Raw genomic sequence first — 19813 nt, forward strand, 5'->3', positions numbered from 1 at the left:
GTGGTCACAAAACTCGACGGTCACAGAATCTGGTGTAACCCCGGTCTGCGGCAGAAGGACGAAAATGAAATTAATGGGGCGCACTTTATAAATATTAATATGCGTTTTAAAATTTAGATTTAGGGTAAAAAAAATCAAGTCTTTGCAAGTAAACAGGTTCAAGTCCAATTCAAGTCCCAAGTTATTGGTGTAAAAGTCCAAGTCAAGTCTAAGTCTCTGAATATTTTTTCAAGTCAAGTCAAAAGTCTTAATATTAATGACTCGAGTCTGACTCGAGTCCAAGTCATGTGACTCGAGTCCCCACCTCTGTGAATCATTTCTATTTTACTACAAATTACTTCAAGTAGGCTCGAAGACTCAAGCTAACATCTGTCTTAGTGGAGGTTACTTTTCCATGCAAACTCAGCAGAGACCCTGAATCATATTTAGAGTTAACTTTTTTGAGTGAACTTTTAACTCTTAGGTGCTAGAACTGTCTATTTTGTTCTTTTTTTGGTATCAAGAAGGCATGAGGCTTACTGTGAGTATGCAGCTGTTTAACGTGTGTGACAGTGTGTTGAGTAACCTAACCCCATGGCTGTCAGTGTTTGTTTTGAATTTCACACATTGACATGATGACAAAACAGAAAATGAGAAACACCCAACAATTTAAGCACTGAAGAAAGTTACTGGAAACTGCCATTAAAGTCAACTGCTCTTAGCCTGAGTGCTTACGTACATAAAGAGCCTAAACGCTGCTGTAAGCCTGTCTGACTTTGACAGAACACCCTAGTTAAGTGGCACGTAACTCATCCAGGCCCTTTCCTATGTGAAACTACTATGACACATTAGATTTGTTTTTTGGCATTTTTGTGGCATTTTTGTGTGTTGTCTCATTGTAGGAAAGCACCATCTGGTCCGATCCAGCATCTGCCTACTCGTCTCCACAGCATGCCAGCTTTCTTTATGTAACCAACACCACGAAGAGACTAAACTCTACACACGCTTTCTGGGACAAGGGCCAAATGCTTCCAGTGTGGCTGCAATATCACAGGTTACGTTGTTGTTTTTCACATTTGTTCGTTTACTTTATACATCTCATCCAATTAATCAACATTCTTCTTCTAAGGAAGTAGTTATATCCAAAACACTGGTAGGTTAGTGTTATTATCTGTTGCATTGTTCATGATGTCCGGTAGCTCTACGGGTCCTGCAGCTGTCCTTATTGATCAGCTCTGCTCTTACTTCAGCCTAATTAACTCAACATTCAAAATTGAGGTAGTGCTGTCTATGGAACTGAATCACAGAAAAAAAACACAATTGGGCCACTGCAGAGTAACCACACGCACACACACACACACACACACACACACACACACACACACACACACACACACACACACACACAGAGCTCAGAACTGTAGCAGCAGGGGTACAGCAACCAACATCATGTGGTCCAGAGATGTTGTCCAGTTATGTGGTCCAGAGATTTGGTCCAGAGATGTGATCCAGAGATGTTTTCCAGAGATGTGGTCAGACTGAGAGTAATCAAAAAGGTAGGGCCCAAGTCCACTTAAAAGGGAATTTAGAAGGGAATTTCATATGCCTAAGGTTAGTCTTAGGCTTAGGGGCACTCCAGAGAATATAGTTACAGCAAACATATGACATTAAAATGTTACACCATGTTCATAACATGCAAGTGGTATACTACACTTACAATATGCAAGACACACAGTCAAGCAGACATGTAGTGATGGCTCTGACATACATTTGCGAGGAACGTGAGCAAGCAGGAGGTCTAACCTGAGGTGGTTGGACTGGTCAGTTATATGTTATCTCTACTGAGTAAGTTCAGAAGTGGATCATACCTGCTTCTGGCAACAGAGCAAGCTGAATGGAATGGCTACAAATTTGGGTGAAATGTATATATTTATTTAGGTTTCATGGATTATAAATGTCATGCAGGAGATCCACTGAACACTGACAGTTTCTGGGTTGTTGTTTTGCACTCTACACTAAAAAAGTTTGTTGCACTGCAGTACTTAAATAAGTATATGTCAGCCAGAGGACTGGTGATGTCTTGAGTGTTCTTGTTCCAAATGGGGGATTTTTAATGAATGGAACTCAATTTAGGGACATCGTTAGCTCAGTTGCACATTTCTCATTTCAATTAGAGCTCAAGACAGGCAGGCATCAAGGTGAACAAACATGGAGCAGGTGGGAGATTAGGGTCACCCACATGGCAACAGCCTTGACCAATCACAAGCAACATCTCTGGACAAGCATACCTAAACAAGTGATGCCACATAGACCATAGCTGACAGGCAGAACTAATCATTCCTGCTGATCTGCTGAATCAATCTCTGAAAGCAGTGAGGGTTTCACCTGGGGACAGGCACAAATAATCACACACTGACACATGGATTTTACTCAGGTGTCACTGTGAAACACTAAATGAGTTTTGACTGAAACATCGGTGTGACTTTTTCTACAGAAGCTTACAGCGATTTACAAGAATCTCAAGTATAACACAGTATTCATGGGCATATAGCAGGTTTGTGTTTTGAATTACAAGTCAGGTTTTAGAAGGCTTAAAGCTGCAATATTGTTTATTAGGGTAATTTATTTTGGGTTGTCAGGCCTGAAGCATCTGTATGTCCTTCAGTGGAAGCTGTGGGTTTGTACCATCTGGTTATAGTGGAACTAGGATGTAGAAAATGGAATGGTGGTATAATATGTGAATGAATGTAGCTGTACTACTAAATTCCCCATCACCATCAATATCAATCCCCTGTTGTTATGAATACCACATCATCATCAATATCAATCCCCTGTTGTTATGAATATCACATCATCATCAATATCAATCCCCTGTTGTTTTGAATACCACATCATCATCAGTATTAATCCTCCATTATTACTGAACCCACACCATTATTTATATCAAACCCCATCATTATCAACCTCACAGCAATATAAATCCACCATAATTATCAACCCCAAACATTATCAATATTCCTCATTATCAATATCACTCCCACATCTTTATCAATATCAACATTATATGGTGTTAGCCTCGCACTAATGATTAAAGCAAAGGGAATAGTGGGTTGAAGCTGTGTTCAATGTGCTGGAGGTTGGGGAGACCAGGCCCAGTGCAGCCTGATGTACCCACATGCTGCTTAAAGGCTGCAGGGAGTCCAAGACTTGCAATCCCAGAGCAATAACAAACACGTTCTACCAAAAGAGCACATCAGGTTGCCTTGGGTCAAAATTAACCCAACAAATGTGTGTGTGTGTGTGTGTGTGTGTGTGTGTGTGTGTGTGTGTGCGTGTGTGTGTGTGTGAATGTGAGTGTGTCTGTACGTGTGTGTGTGTGTGTGTGTGTGTGTGTGTGTGTGTGTGTGTGTGTGTGTGTGTGTGTGATTGTGAGTGTGTCTGTACGTGTGAGTATGTGTATGTGTGTTTGTGTGAATGTGACTGTGTTTGTACATATGTGTGTGACTGTGAGTGTCTGTACGTGTGTGTGAATGTGTGTGTGTGAGAATGTGAGTGTGTCTGTACGTGTGTGTGTGTGTGTGTGTGGGTGTGTGTGTGTGTGTGTGTGTGTGTGTGTGTGTGTGTGTGTGTGTGTGTGTGTGTGTGTGTGTGTGTGTGTGTGTGTGTGTGAGAATGTGAGTGTGTCTGTACGTGTGTGTGTGTGTGCGTGCGTGTGTGAATGAGCCTGTACAGTATGTGTGTAAAGGCTCTTGTAGATGTGACTGTGATTGGTGTATGGTCCTTCTTGAGCACTAGTAACTATGTTCTGCAAATGTTCTGTAAGTGTTCTGTAAATTTCAGCCCATAATGGCTAGACAGTCAGCCAGTGTTTTCTCTGTATGGCACACAATGGAGGGAAGGCAGAGACACATTCTACCTGAACCCACTGTCTGATGGCCACATGTAAACTGTCTTTTTACTTTGATGAATATTGTCATAATTATGCTTTTGATTAAGAGGTAGAGGGAGTGAGAGAGAGGGAAAGTGAGAAAGAGAGTATGGGAAAGAGTATAGAGGAGAAAGCATAATGTGTGATGAATAATTCATAGTTAGCTTCTAAAACTGTAATAAATTCGTCACTGAATCCATCTCTAGAGTTTTTTAGACTTTTGGTCTCTGTTTTTGATGAAAGCATTAAAATGAATTTTTAGTCAGATCATTATCACAGATTTGTAAGTATTCTGAGGTATTATGAGCATGTGTCATCATGAGATGTGACAGAAACGTTCATTACTGACAGAGAGACTGTATGTTAAAGAGCATCAGGTGAGCAGAAGGGGAGTGCTGTTAAAGCTCTGAACTGACTGTTATACCTTCCTTGCCTTTGGATTAATGGAGTTCTTTGCCTGCAGTTTAATGATTATGCAACAAATCCGAACTGTGATTGTTTAGGTGACTTAATTCAAGCTCAGTGAAGTTTGGGAACTGATATCATAACAGCTAGATTCCTGCATCCCAGTTTCTCTCTCTCACACACTTATGCGACCTAAAAGTGTCACCATCTTCAAAATAGATTTTTTCTATCTCCCTCCAGACAAAAAAAAAAATCTATATTTCCATGTTTCCACTAGACAAACTGACCAGAAAGAGCTAAAAAGAAATGGTTATTTGATAATGGTCATTTTGTTTTATTAGAGGAGTTGGATTTGTTCAGTGCAGTATCATTGATCACAATATTGCAGTGCTAATGATATGACGGACATATACAAGGTACTAGGTGCACTTTAATGTGAAACAAAAACACAGTGAAGTCAACACTAGGGTTAGGGGAATAGCAGTGGCTAGACACTAAGTCAACACTATACTCTCCTCCCTTGAGGAGATAGATGGTCTGGAGCTTGAACAAATCTCCAGCCTCTGCTCTTCCCCAAAGAGCAGGTGTTCATGCTGTTGCCTTAACAGAGGGCAGCAGAGTTTGGAATGGCTGTGGTAAGTTGTTGGAGTTGCTGCTGTTGTATTTTATTTGTTCAAAGCTGTTGCACTCATATTGGCATTGTCTTCTATCAGGGATTCAGTCAGATGCCTCAGAGAACAAGGTTTAATATTAAACAGGAAAGAAACAAAGAAGAACACACAGAGGAGACACACAGGTGAGGACACATAGCTGAGGATACACACAGAAGAGACACACAGGCAACACACACAGGTGAGGACACACATGGGTGAGAACACACATGGATGAGGACACACAGGTGAGGACACACACAGAGGACTCAGAGGACACACACAAGTGAGGACATACACAGGTGAGGACACACACAGGTGAGGATACACAGGTGAGGACACACACGGCACGGTCATGTTTGTGGTTGTTACACCCAGATGATGCAATACTGAGCTGAATCAGCCTCCTGAAAGACTTACTGACAGCCTTACCGACAGACCTACTACTACAGATGCATGTCCTCAACGAAACTACAGATATAGGTCCTCATGGGAAGTACAGACGCATGTCCTCATGGGAAATACTTGCACATGTCATCAGGGGATCTACAGATGCATGTCCTCAAGGGACCTACAGACGCATGTCCTCAGGGGAACTACAGACATATGTCCTCAAGGGAACTACAGACACATGTCCTCAGGGGAACTACAGACTCATGTCCTCAAGCAGTCTGCCCTCATAAAGACAACGTCACTGAGATGAGAGTGCAGCTTCTCTCTGCGGCACAGATCTCCATTATCAGAGACCTGGGAGAAATAAAACCGTTAATTCTATTAGGAGCACTCTGTGTTTGTCAAATTTAGGAGGTCGCTCAACTGGGAAAACCAATCAAACTAAAACTAACAACAGTGAACACAGCTTGTTTTTCTCCTCTTTTACTATCAAAGAAAATGAGTTACAATTTGAAAGTCAAATAGTAGCCAATCAAAAAAAAATCTAACTACAATATTCTGAAGAAATCTCAGTCTTACAGGGTGATTGTAGACAAGCTAAAATGGGCATTAAGTTCATTACCATAATTTTAATCGAACAAACAAAACCTAGGGCAATTAGATTTGCATTTTGTATTAGATTTATTCATTTGTTTTAGTGTATTGGTGAACAGAGACAGTGATTGACAGGAAGCTACCCAATGGCCAAAACTGTTTTCCCCATCACTGAATTCCATTTGCCTTTAGTGTAGCTAACACTCTAAGGCTCCTAATTGAAGTCAGAGTAAAGCCCAAACAGGACGGGCTCTGATGCAGCTGCAGCCGTGCTGGGCCTGGAAGAGCCGCAGCTCTGTCAGGGGAACATCCAGACGTCCATCAGCACTCCTGCCAGGGGCATATAAACAAGTGTGGAGGTACTCTTAATAAGACAGGTGTGTCAGAGAGGGAGACACTTCTCAAGCAAAACTCCACAGCGTAGGCGGGGAAAGAGCTTAATGTGTCGCGTGGCAAGAGAAAGAGAGGTGTATTCCTACCTGGGAGCACCTGGAGGGTTCATTTATCTCATTCCCTATGTCTCAACAACTGGGCAGAGATGTGATTGAGAACATACACATACACACACACACCCACACACACACACACACATACACACACACACACACACACACACACACGCACACACACACAGAGGGTGCAAAGTGCAAAGCTTTACATGACAAACTATGTGAGAACAAAGACAATGATAAATAATAATAAGAATAATAGTTACTCTAAATAAATAAAAATAAACAAATGACCCCACCATAATTCCCCACACACGTCCCAGAGCTGCTCTCTCTGACAGTCAGACAGAGCTGCCCTCTCACAGCCAGAGAGAGCGAGCCAGACAGAACCAGGAACATTACTATTACAAGAATTGTCTAAATGAAACCAAGATGTTAACATAAATAATGTTAACACTTTTTACCATTCATTTAATGCACTAAATCACTGCACTTAATCAAAAATCTGAAATATAAGGCAACCCCTTTCTCTCTCCCTCTCTCTCTCTCTCTCTCTCTCTCTCTCTCTCTCTCTCTCTCTCTCTCTCTCTCTCTCTCTCTCTCTGTCTTTCTGTCTCTTTCTCTGTCTATATCTAAATTTCCAGGTGGATTTATATGCACATAAACACAAAAAGAACAAAAGGAAGATCAGATACATGCTGGTGGTGTGAGTCAATTTACACTAGTTGGATATGGTAGAATTCAGACAAGACTGGCAGCTCATCTAATTTTAATACAATAATAACCCAATTATAAAGCTCCAGTGATCTAGATTCATTCTGCTCTTTTCTAGAGGGCTTCATGTGCCTGTTTGATCCAGTCACTCTGGAGCTTTACAGTTGAGCAGAAAGTTATTAGTTGCGGTTCAACATTTCTCTTCTTATCAGGGAGTTGAAAGCTTCTCACCAGAAGATTAGCTGCGCATCAAATAAACGAGATCTCTGTCCACGAGGCTCAACTTCACGTCCCATTACAGTGGGCCTGAATTCAGGTGTCTTCCCATTAGTGGGCCTGAATTCAGGTGTCTTCTCTAAGTGGCAAATACACACACACACACACACATACACACACAAAGAAATATATATATAAATATAAATAGAGAGAGAGAGAGAGAGAGAGAGAGAGAGAGAGAGAGAGAGAGAGACAGAGAGAGAGAGAGAGAGAGAGAGAGAGAGAGAGAGAGGCCTTGGGTAGGTTTTGGTCATTGTGTAGGTTGTGATTAAGTCTTGGCCAGTGTTATGTTATGAGTGGTGTTTTCATGTACAGAGGTCATAGTTCAGGACGACTGTAAATCAGCGTGGAGTGGGAAGCATAAACACACCAAGGACATCAGAATCAGAACCTTTAATTGATTGCTGTTGCCCTGACAACGGGACTGTATTCCTAGGAACGGGCAGTGCCATTTAGTCAGAGTCAGACCACTACACCTCACTCTCTCTCTCTCCCTCACTCTCTCTCTCTCTCTCCCTCCCCTCTATCTCTCTCTGTCTTCCCTCTCTTTCTATCTCTTCAATTTAAGGTGCTTTATTGGCATGACAAATAAAGGTGCATTTGTATCATGAAAGCGTGGGTTACAGAGTTTGAAGAAATGAAAGAATAATGCAAAAACAAAACTGAAAATGATGTAGTTAAGATGAAAGTGTTCATATGAATATATTCCGTACAAGTGGAGAGGTAAAATAACGTTATTAATAAGTTCGTGTTATGGCAAGACATGTAGGTTTTCTTTTTGTGAGTGCATGAAAGTGTGTGCATGTGTGTGTGTTTATGTCTCAACCTCGTCACGTGTGTGTATGCCTCTACCTCGTCGTGTGTGTGTGTGTGTGTGTGTGTGTGTGTGTGTGTGTGTGTGTGTGTGTGTGTGTTGGACTGCTAAAATCCACCACTCATTCTAGCAGGGGTGTTCACTTCTGAATATCAGATACACTGTTCAATCTGATGCATTTAATATTAATTGTTGGAAAGAGTCTTTCACAAATTTCTTTGAATTTTGAGAGTTAAATTAGAAAGTGCAGCTCTGTGTCATTGTTGCCGTGCACTGATAGCAAACTACTTTTTTTTGGCAGATTCCTTGTGTGTGCTCACTTCTCCTCACTTCATCACCACACCTCACCACCTCACCTCACCTTACCTCACCTCCCCATCTCATCTCACCTCACTACCTCACCACCTCACCTCACCTTACCTCAATTCTTTTCACCTCACCTCACCATACCTCACCTCCCCTCTCCTCACCTCACATCACCTCATCTTACCACACCTCACCTCACCACATCTCACCTCCCCTTACACCATACCTCACCTCCCCTCTCCTCACCTCACATCACCTCATCTCACCACACCATACCTCACCTCACCACATCTCACCTCCCCTTACACCATACCTCACCTCCCCTCTCCTCACCTCACATCACCTCATCTTACCACACCTCACCTCACCACATCTCACCTCCCCTTACACCATACCTCACCTCCCCTCTCCTCACCTCACATCACCTCATCTTACCACACCTCACCTCACCACATCTCACCTCCCCTTACACCATACCTCACCTCCCCTCTCCTCACCTCACATCACCTCATCTTACCACACCTCACCTCACCACATCTCACCTCCCCTTACACCATACCTCACCTCCCCTCTCCTCACCTCACCTCACATCACCTCATCTTACCACACCTCACCTCACCACATCTCACCTCCCCTTACACCATACCTCACCTCCCCTCTCCTCACCTCACATCACCTCATCTCACCACACCACACCTCACCTCCCCTCCCCTCACACTTCACATCACCTCACCACACCACTCCTCTCCTCACCTCACCTCAACTCATTTCCCCTCACACCTAAACTCCCCTCACCTCTCTTCACCTCACCTGATTTAATTAAGATTGTTTTCAGTTTTCCACTTCAGTTGCCTTAGTAAATTAGTCTGCCATTGTGTCTTTTAGGGACAGAAACATGGTGTGTAATACATTCCATATTTCTGAGATATAATACATCACATATTTTTTTCCTTTAGATGTTCAGTAATGTGGTTCCTTCTGATCCAGTTTGTGGTTAGTTCTGGTCCTGAAGTGTGATATGAGGTGGTGTGTTAGTGAGGAGCAGTAGTTCAGAACCTTCTGAGTGAGAGGACTGTTCCTCAACCCTTATTTTTATGGGCATTTATGCATTGGTTAATGGGAAACAGCAGAACCCAATCACTCACAGAGAGAAAAGGTTTGATCTCCAGAGCAGTACAGAGTGAGATCAGGAACTGTAGACTGTTTTAACATCTGTGTCAATTTGTTTATGTCAATGTTGAATGCACTCTTGTTTAAGGTGTAGCTCTGTCTCATGCCATGCTCTGGAGGGAAGAAATCTTTTCCCAGTGTTGATGCTGCACATGATGTCTGTATACATTGTTCTAATGATGTCATGTGTTTTACATCCCTTTCAAGATGTTTAGGGTATCCTTGTTCCAAATAGAATCAAAGGCCTTTGTATAGTTAAGATAACATTCTGATCCAGAAGTCTTTTTTTGGATTTCAGTCTGTGAAGTGAGAAGCAAGGAGGCAGCAGAAGGTGTGGTTTGAGCACAAGGACTTTTATTCTCCATAGATCAAATGCAAGGACTTTTATTCTTCATAGATCAAACACAAGGACTTTTATACTTCATAGATCAAACAAAAAATCTAACCTGGTAAAGAGAACTAGCAGCACATTTCAGAAAAACAAACTGGGAAGTTAAACAAAGGAGTCTTAGAGACGTTTAGGCTCAGTGAACGAGAATAAGAGTCTGATGTGTCTCAGGAGCTATGTCTCTGTACTCAGCCAATGTGCAGAATGTTGTGATGGGACCTGTGGGCTTAAATAGACTGAGTGATAATGAGGTGCAGTTTTGCTCAATTGGCAGGAGACTGAGAGCAGTGTGTGTGCGTGTACTGGAGTGGGCGTGTCCTAGGGTTGAAGTGTACTGGAGTGGGCATGTCCTGGGGTGGGTGTGTCCACTGAGTGGCCATGTACTTGAGTGGGCATTTCCCTTGTGCTGGGTGCCTGGCACCCCTTGACACAGACTTTTCATTTTATGTTTAGGCTCCTGCTGAGAAATTTAGAAGTCTGATCACCATTAGTCAATTCTAAGTTCTTAATTTCAATAAAAATATTAATGTTGAGAATTTGTCTAATTATATATTTGTGTTTGGATATGATTTGTCTTGGACTGCCAATTCTTCACAGTCTGTGTTTTTCAAGTTGTTATAATTTTCTCAAAATTGTTTTATGTTTGATTCCTCTGTTATTATATTAGTGCTCTTGTCTTTCCTGCTAAAGAGAGCAGTCGACTTCTTTTTGGGTTTTGATTTGTTTCTGGTTTCCAATTGTGCATTTGTGGCACAATTTTTTTTTCAAAAATCATGTGTGTTTTTACTGCTAGATTGACTCCTTTACTGTGAACATACGTGGTCAGAAATGTGTCTAAAATGTCTGGATGTCTTTACTACCAAGGCCTTTCTGGAACTCTTCTGTGTCATTTGGGTCCCTTCTGTATGATTTCCTGATAACAAACAGCTTACTGGGCCATGTGTGTAATTTTGTTACTCACTTTCCTTTCAGTGAATGTAAGGCTGATGCATTACAATGAATGCCATGAGATGCAAAATCAGTGCAAAATCTGTACTATTCTGTTCTATACTGTACTGTTCTGTACTATACTAGGGGTGACCTGCAATAGTTACTGATTCGACTATAGTTGACTATACCCCCTAGTCGACTATGAACGTCATAGTCGAATGTACCATTCTAACTGCATGGGGGTGCCCAAGGATGCTGCAGAATTACAGTACAAATTTTAGCGAATTAATAATTTTCCTATTTTAAAGTATTTATAAACTTGAATAATTTATGCAATTATTGTTATTTAATTAAAAGTACCTAATGTACTTTTGGGAAGGATTAAAAATTTCCCTGTAGTGTTGAAGACACAGAGTGGCAGTGTCTACAGCATGCTTCTTTTCTGATTGGAATTGTGGTCCTGGGAAAGGCTCTGAGGGTGTGGCCAGGCTTATGTGGGGTGTGGTCCTGGGAGAGCACTGGTCTGTGGGTGTGGCCAGGCATCTGCCCTCCACCTTTCTCTACCACCCCACACCCTCCACCAGCCTCCTCTACCCAACCCTTTCCAATAATGTCAAAGATAAGAAAAAGCAGAGACTAACTCCATCATTCCAGCATATATTCTGACCTTGTACAGAAAAAGAGAGTAGGACTATCTACAGTATGTTTTGTTGTATATGTGATTGACTCAGCCTCCTCTTACCTATTACTCATCCTAGCCCCTGCTAGCTAATGAGTGCTATGCTTTATTCTCCACACATCAAGCACACTGCAGCTCAACAACACTGAGACTGTGGGCGATCTGTGTACAGAGCCCAGAGGTGCCTGTGAGGAGATACTGGGGTGATGGTTGCATGGTCAGCAAGTTGTGCACTGTGGAGTCACTTTGCCTGCTTACGCTGGAGAATCAGTGGTCCATTGCTGAGCGCCTGACGGACAACAGTGTCCATGTCCTAATTGTGCTGACACAGCAGAGAAATTGGTTTTGGGGTTTTTTTTTGGGACAAGTAATTATCAACCTCACCAGCATGGGGCAGAAAATATGAAGTCCCCCCGGGACATCCTGAACCCCGGCATGTTCTTCTCAATTGGAAAGGTCAGCATATTGTGACTGGTCTTCTGTGTGACTCTGTGTCCTTGAATTCATTCAGTAGTTTCCATCAACAAATTATTTCCTTTAGCAAACCTGATTAATGGTTTTCGATAACATGACACTACATTTACAGTATATGTGCATTTCTAAGTGCTTATGTAAGCCCGTTTTTAAATAAAGGTATTATGCATGTGCAAGTTCAAACTGTCAAAGCCAGTTGATGTAATTACACAACAAAGATTGCTCACTAAAATACATTTGCATGTCCAATGGGGAAGGACAGTGTAGAAGAAGCAGTTACAGATGATGGCTGTGATGCAGCAGGTACACAGTCCTTAACCTCCGCAGGTCACAACCTCCACAGGTCAAAACTTTAGAATAGCTTTAATAGACTGTTCTAATGTTTACCAGTGCACTGGGAATATAACAGTTAAAAATGCTGTTAGAACTGTAGGATGTCACTGCACAATACATAGGGTCGTTCATTATAAAGACATGCTCTGTGTTCTAGGGTGTCTTACCAAATTGTTGATGACACATTGTTGTTTCACACCTGTTTCCTACCTGCTTATTAAGTGATTCTTGTAAGTCTGCAGAGAGCAATAAAACCCAGAGATAATGGGACATCCTCCCATGTTAACCGATCTGGGTATCTTTATTCTAAATTTATGAAACTCCTTTTAATATTTGATAGAAATTAATGAAACAAAAACATTTAACAGCAAAAAAGATACTGTTGCCATATAAACAGTTAACAGGCCAATAAATCATTGTTATACAGTATGTATGTTTGTCTAATTGAACAAAATATACACCAGGCCATGAAAAATAACATGTTAACAACACAGTATGACATAAAGAGCCTGGAGTATACAACAACGAGTGAAAGAACATGACTCGGAAGATGAGGGAGACGAGGGAGTTGAGGGAGATGAAGGAGTTGAGGGAGGTGAAGGAGATGAGGGAGGTGAGGGAGATGACGGAGTTGAGGGAGATGAGGGAGTTGAGGGAGGTGAGGGAGTTGAGAGAGATGAAGGAGATGAGGGAGGTGAGGGAGATGACGGAGTTGAGGGAGGTGAGGGAGTTGAGAGAGATGAAGGAGATGAGGGAGGTGAAGGAGTTGAGGGAGATTAAGGAGTTGAGGGAGTTGAGGGAGATGAAGGAGTTGAGGGAGGTGAAGGAGATGAGGGAGGTGAGGGAGTTGAAGGAGCTGAGGGAGATGAAGGAGATGAGGCAGGTGAAGGAGATGAGGGAGTTGAGGGAGGTGAAGGAGATGAGGGAGGTGAAGGAGCTGAGGGAGATGAGGGAGTTGAGAGAGATGAAGGAGATGAGGGAGATGAGGGAGTTGAGAGAGATGAAGGAGATGAGGGAGTTGAGGGAGGTGAAGGAGGTTCTTTATTATTATATATTTTTATTTGTATAGCACCTTTCATACATACATGCAACTCAAAGGAGATGAGGAAGTTGAGGGAGATGAGGGAGATGAAGGAGATGAGGGATATGGAGGAGATGAGGGAGATGAAGAAGAAGGATATGAAGGAGACGAGGGAGTTGAGGGAGATGAAGGAGATGAGGGAGTTGAGGGAGATGAAGGAGATGAGGGAGTTGAGAGTGTTGAGGGAGATGAAGGAGATGAGGGAGTTGAGGGAGATGAAGGAGATGAGGGAGTTGAGGGAGATGAAGGAGATGAGGGAGTTGAGGGAGATGAAGGAGATGAGGGAGATGAGGGAGTTGAGAGTGTTGAGGGAGATGAAGGAGTTGAGGAAGATGAAGGAGCTGAGGGAGATGAAGGAGATGAGAGAGTTGAGGGAGATGAAGGAGTTGAGGGAGATGAAGGAGGTGAGGGTGTTGAGGGAGATGAAGGAGGTGAGGGAGATGAGGGAGATAAGGGAGATGAAGGAGTTGAGGAAGATGAGGGAGATGAAGGAGGTGAGGGAGATGAGGGAGATAAGGGAGATGAAGGAGATGAGGGAGTTGAGGGAGATGAGGCATTTTGAAGGACTACAAATCACCTGCTGGATATCTTTGTTATGGTAGTTACATTGTTTCATTATATTTAACTAACATGACAGTAGTTGTCAGTGTAGTGCAACAGGTGATAAGTATGTGTTGTGTGGGACCAAAGAAGTGTGTATGGTCAGCCCTGGCAGCATATGGCAAACAGCAGTCTCAATCTGCAGAGTGAAATCCTACAGCAAGAAAAAGCAACAAAGATCAACAACATGAAGTAGATCTTGAGGTTGTTGATTCCCAGGAGGGGCAGGAACAATCACATCTACTTGAGGACAAGGACGTGGCAAAATATGTGCCTTGAGAAAGACATTAATTAAAATGAAAGCCCAAGAATTAATGGTTGTGGGTGGAAACATTCTAAAACAACAAACACAGTTAATTGATGCTGTAGTATATTTAAACAGTAGGCCTAGTAAAAATATTTCATTCACATCAACTCCAAAGTTGCAGGCAGGCCCTCTACCTATTGGGACACTTTAGGACACAGCTACGGTGGACATATTTTTACGAATAACTATAATGATTTATTCAGTCACAGAGACTAATGGCACCGTCTAAAATGACTTCCTCCACCCTGGACATAAAACGGCAGAACCGCCAGCTAAATAGTGTAAAATACATTTGATGCAAAGCCACTTATACACAGAAATATTTTAGCTAATTCCTCAAAATTCATTGACTGTTAATTGAAAGGTTTGTCATTTTAAGTAGTTGCCACGGTTAGCATCCCCCTGGCGTTGCGGTTCCCACGGCAACACCTGCCTTTCAAGTGCGTGCTCGGTTTTAGTATCTTTCTGTTCCGCCACGTTCGCCAGTTAATGAGCATAGCCTACCTGTGTTTAATTTAGCTTCCGTTTATTTGTGTATTTAAACCCTTTTTAAATTTAGTTTTACAGATTTCAATATAGCCTACTGTAATGTTGTGGGCGATCTTATTTCACCGTTTCTGTTGCTTGTTAATTGTTCTGTAACAATCTCCAGCTTTCTAAGTCCTGCGTGTTTGCTTTGGTTTATATCGTTAGCTTCCAGGTTTGTTTCGTTTTCTTTGTGTTCGAGTGTTAGTGAGTACTGCTGTAAGTGGAGAACTTGTGTGTCGTTTGAGATGGCGAGTAGTTGTGATTATGGGGAAAGGTCAACTACAGGCCAAAACTCACTCCAGTATTCTAGTACTGAAATGGAAGTCTCTTAGCATCCATACAAATAGTGGGATTGTCCTGGTATTTCCGATGGCCAGCCCGTTCCTGGTACCGGCGTATTCGCCTGAGGATCATGCGTAATTATTCGGGTTCATTTGTGAGTCTGGTTTTACACCATTCTCAGTTTCTACATTGCAGCCTCTGTTGGCAAAAAATGAAATCATGTCAATGTATTTAAATGCGAAGAAATTGGGGATGTAAGCATGTATTACAGTTGCTAAAGGAGAAACTGTTGTGCCCCACTCCACATGTACACTCCGTGGTCTGGGAGCTGTTTCAATGATGAGTCTTCCCCCTCAGGTTTAATTGAAGGTGTGCAACACTCATTTAGATTCAGACCTCACGTTCTGCTCTCAAAAATCTCAAGAGCAATATGATATAAGAGCCCTTAACCAGATAAAGAGATCACAACCGCTACAAACCAACACTGCAGACCTCGGGCAGCTCAAAGCACCCATCTACAGTGACTGCATAGCTAAAGGTTTTTAATCCATCTATTTATTAATTTAGTTATATTGCTGTTTCGATTTCTTCTGTCAGGGTGCTTGGGGAACATTCTGAATATAATGGGGAATATATATATATATATATATATATATATATATATATATATATATATATATATATATATATATATATATATATATATATATATAACATTATATAGACACACACATATATATATATATATATATATATGTGTGTGTGTGTGTGAATGTTTTGACATGAAAGATATTACAGCAGTTTGCTTGGAAATTGATTTACAACAAGAGTTTGTAGTTAGCTGTGTATTTGCTGTTTATCAGATATCCACAGTGCTAAGAGAACTTGGAAGATGACATGTCTAGACTCACCAAATGGTGTGTGAAATGTATTCTCAGACACCATTGTCACTTGAGCCGATAGTAAAAATGGTTTATTCCCAAAGCTCCTTCCTGTTTAAGCCCCAGAGCAGGTCTCCATTATCAAAGCAGCCCTAAGCAGAGCCCAGTACAAGAGCTGCCCTGCATTCAGGTGTCTTTACATTAAGACATGTCCTCTAGTGATTCTAAAGGCACTGCTTATTATGTCAAATCAAATGAAAAGCAGACTTGGATCTAATTCATGCTTCTATCCCACCTCTAAACATTCAAATGAGCTAATGTAGAATCTGAGGCTTAATCTTAAGATTAAGGCTTTCACATTTATTTTGTTTATCAAATGCTGAATTATTACTGTTTGGCATGTGCTGTAACTGCTGTACTGTTGATCGTACAAATTTACAACCGGTCAACATGGATAAACAGACAGTACTCTGACCACACCTTCACACACTCTCACATATATTGTTATTGTTATAGGTTTTCATATGAGCAGGATAATGTCATTGTGAAATTATTTGAGCATAGCAGCTAATGCAAAAATGCTTTTTCACTAACAGGATAAAGAACCTCAGCACTTCTTCCTTGTGCTTTTGTGTTAGGATAAGGGATCACTGACAGTTAGGTCTATGGAGATCGCATGACCTCATTAGGCTCCACATATCTGCATTGCTGTAAAGGATGAAGGGAGTATTCATCATTTAATCTGATTCATAAAGACATACTGTCACGTTGAGGACCCCGGCCCCTACCTTTTGGGCGTGTGTAAACGTTGTCCACGTGCTTTGTCTGCGTCAGCGGAACTCCGTGGTGATGGCTATGTTGTGTGAATAATGTGTCTCACCTGTGAATCGTCTCGTAATCACGTGGGGCTAATGTGGTCTGTCTATTTAATGTGCGCTCGCGCAGTGTCCTGTGCTCGTCGTTGTCTAATGTCTACACGTTGCGTGTGAAGTATATGTTGCTCATGCGCTATTGCGCAATCTTGTTTAATAAAAGTGGCGTAAAAGAGGAGGATTCCTGTCTCGTCCTTCGTCCCTCGCCGAACGTCACACATACATAATAAATGTGGACATTTATTATATGAATTAGTACACCATGATGTTTTCTCCGAAAATACAGGCATGCTGTAACCCTGCTAAGGAGACTGCGGCTTCTTTAAGGCCCTTTTGTGAGTTTGAAAGTAAGCTGTGAAGCTCTGACAATTAATTCATGATTCAATTAGGTTTACAGAATGTCAATAGTGTCAAAGTAATTATAGGTCACTGAGTAATCTAAAACTACAAATGGACAATATTGACAAACACACAGTGAGGGAAGGGGAAAACGCTGTCAGCAGATAGATATTTTAATTACAGTATTATTGGCCAGTATCCACTGCCAATCCCCATACTGAACATAACGCCGTGTAGTCAGAATGTAATGGCAGGATAATGAGGGTCTGTACTGCTGCTGGGCAGGATGGTTATTGGTGGCCCTGGGAGAAGGAATGCAGAAGAAGGACTGTAATGGAGCCGCACATGGGCCTGCAGCCCTGCGGAGTAGACAGGCCCTGAGCCCTCCCTTAGACTCCACATAATCATGGAGCACACAGTGAACTGCATGTACACCAAACTGCTGGGACAAGGTCCAGATTGGGGCCAAATCTCACCGAGTCTCATTCAGAAATCATATTAGCATTACAAACCTTTTGTGTTGGTTTACAGGCATTAAGGGCCCTGAAAAGGACCTCATTAGGCATTAATGAGCATCATTCAGCAGCTTTGTAAGTCTGGCTCTCATTTCATAGAGAATTCTCAAATATACAATAATGCATACAATTAACAGACCAAAATAAAACATGACACTCTATATATTTTGGGGGGAGGGGTAAATATTCCAAAAAGGATAAATATGGTATAAGTGGATCACCATGTAAATGGTGGTGTACTTCAAGGCTGTATTACAGATCTCATCGACATGTCAGCATGGATGAGTGTGGAACCCAGCAAGAAAGTTACATTACACAGGAACACTGCTGAGTGTACTACACCCTGCATCCACCCCCAGCACAGCGGTGTGTGTGTGTGTGTGTGAGAGAGAGAGAGAGGAAAAAAAAGTGCCACTAGTCTGCTGACCTTTGTCTGTTCTACCTTTTCCTCTTGTATAACGAAATATCACTGGCTTGTCCCTGCAGCCCCCTCCACCTCCTCAGTAACCGCAGCCCTTCTATCCACCCCACCCCTCCATCCTCACCTCTCCTCTTCCTCCATCTCCACCTCTCCCCTCCATGCTTATTAAGCTATTACTATTTAAAGAGCTTCTCCACTACATGCCTCTTTCTCAGGTAGAGGACAAAGATGTGCAGTACTGGGGGGAAGGGTGGAGGAAGGAGGAGGCGATGTGTAGTTTCAGCTCTCACCATGGAGCTGCTCGCAGCAGGTTAAGAGCAGGTGCAGATGGAGGGAAGATGCGCGACACATTGCTCCCTCCTCCACACGCTCCCTTCGGTCTCCTCTTTATCCAGACCCTGCTGCACACTTCATTAATACATTATACAGGCATCCTCCAGGACAGTGGTGTGTCACAGCCAGGTGTGTGGGGCGCTCCACTGTGTATCACTTCATCTGACAGGGTACAGGACCACAGCTCCCCTCGCGGAGCACAGTTCTTCACCTCCAGCTCTGTGCGCTTCCCACAGATGACCAGCCCCCAAACCTATTGCTCCTCCCACTGGTGACCAGCCCCTACACCCTGCTGCTCCTCCCACTGTGGACCAGCAGCCAACACCACAATGAATGAGAATGTCATTGTAGATTTCTGACTATAGTCAAGCAGAAGAAATATGTGAAATTATATGATGAATGAAATTATGATGTTGAGCCTGAAGCTGTTTCCTGTTTTCCATTGGCACAGAATAACTCCGGCTGTCACTACGCAAACAGCAGCAGGAAACGCTGGGAACAGGTTTGTTTTTCTGTTGGAAATATGTGGTGCTTGTAGGGACTTAATTACATATATTACGTGTTTCCATATTTTACCACCTAAGGAGAGTTGTGTGCAAATGTTTGCTTAAAAACAGCTCTTCTGTGCTCATGTTCTCATCTAGGAATTGAGAAGATAAAAAGGAACAGCGATGGACTGATGTGTGAACAGAGCAATAAAGAGACATGGAGACTCAGGAATAGAGAGCTGTATCAGAGTGGAGACTGAGGTCACCGCCTCGCCCGCAATTCTTCCCCCTCGTCTGCTGTGTGTGTTGATGTCCAGTAGGGGTCAGGAATGAGTGCCTGTGCTAACTGACTCTTTGCACTTTGTGTGCTGCAACAGGTAAGGTGAACACTGCAGTCCCTCTCCACAGTCCGCAAAGTCTGTAAAGCATTGTTACCACTCCACCCAGTCCTATGCAGCCCCTCCTCCTTGGGTAGGTGGTGCTACTCTGACTCCACTTCTCCTCCTTGGGTAGGTGGTGCTACTCTGACTCCACTTCTCCTCCTTGGGTTGGTGGTGCTACTTCGCCCCCACTCCACTCCTCCTCCTTGGATGAGTGGTGCTACTGTGCCCCCACTCCACTCCTCCTCCTTGGGTGGGTGGCGCTACTGTGCCCCCACTCCACTCCTCCTCCTTGGGTGGGTGG

General features: G+C 42.7%; 1 long non-coding RNA gene across 1 annotated transcript; it reads left to right on the top strand.

Moving 5' to 3' along the window:
* The first annotated feature begins 887 nt into the window (after nt 1–887).
* Nucleotides 888–19350, top strand: LOC143526894 (uncharacterized). The gene is made up of 3 exons (XR_013133981.1): nt 888–1033; nt 19093–19143; nt 19286–19350. It is a non-coding gene; the product is annotated as an uncharacterized LOC143526894 (long non-coding RNA).
* The last annotated feature ends 463 nt before the right edge of the window (nt 19351–19813 follow it).

Source organism: Brachyhypopomus gauderio, chromosome 1 (assembly GCF_052324685.1).
Source record: "Brachyhypopomus gauderio isolate BG-103 chromosome 1, BGAUD_0.2, whole genome shotgun sequence".
Classification (NCBI taxonomy): Eukaryota; Metazoa; Chordata; class Actinopteri; order Gymnotiformes; family Hypopomidae; genus Brachyhypopomus; species Brachyhypopomus gauderio.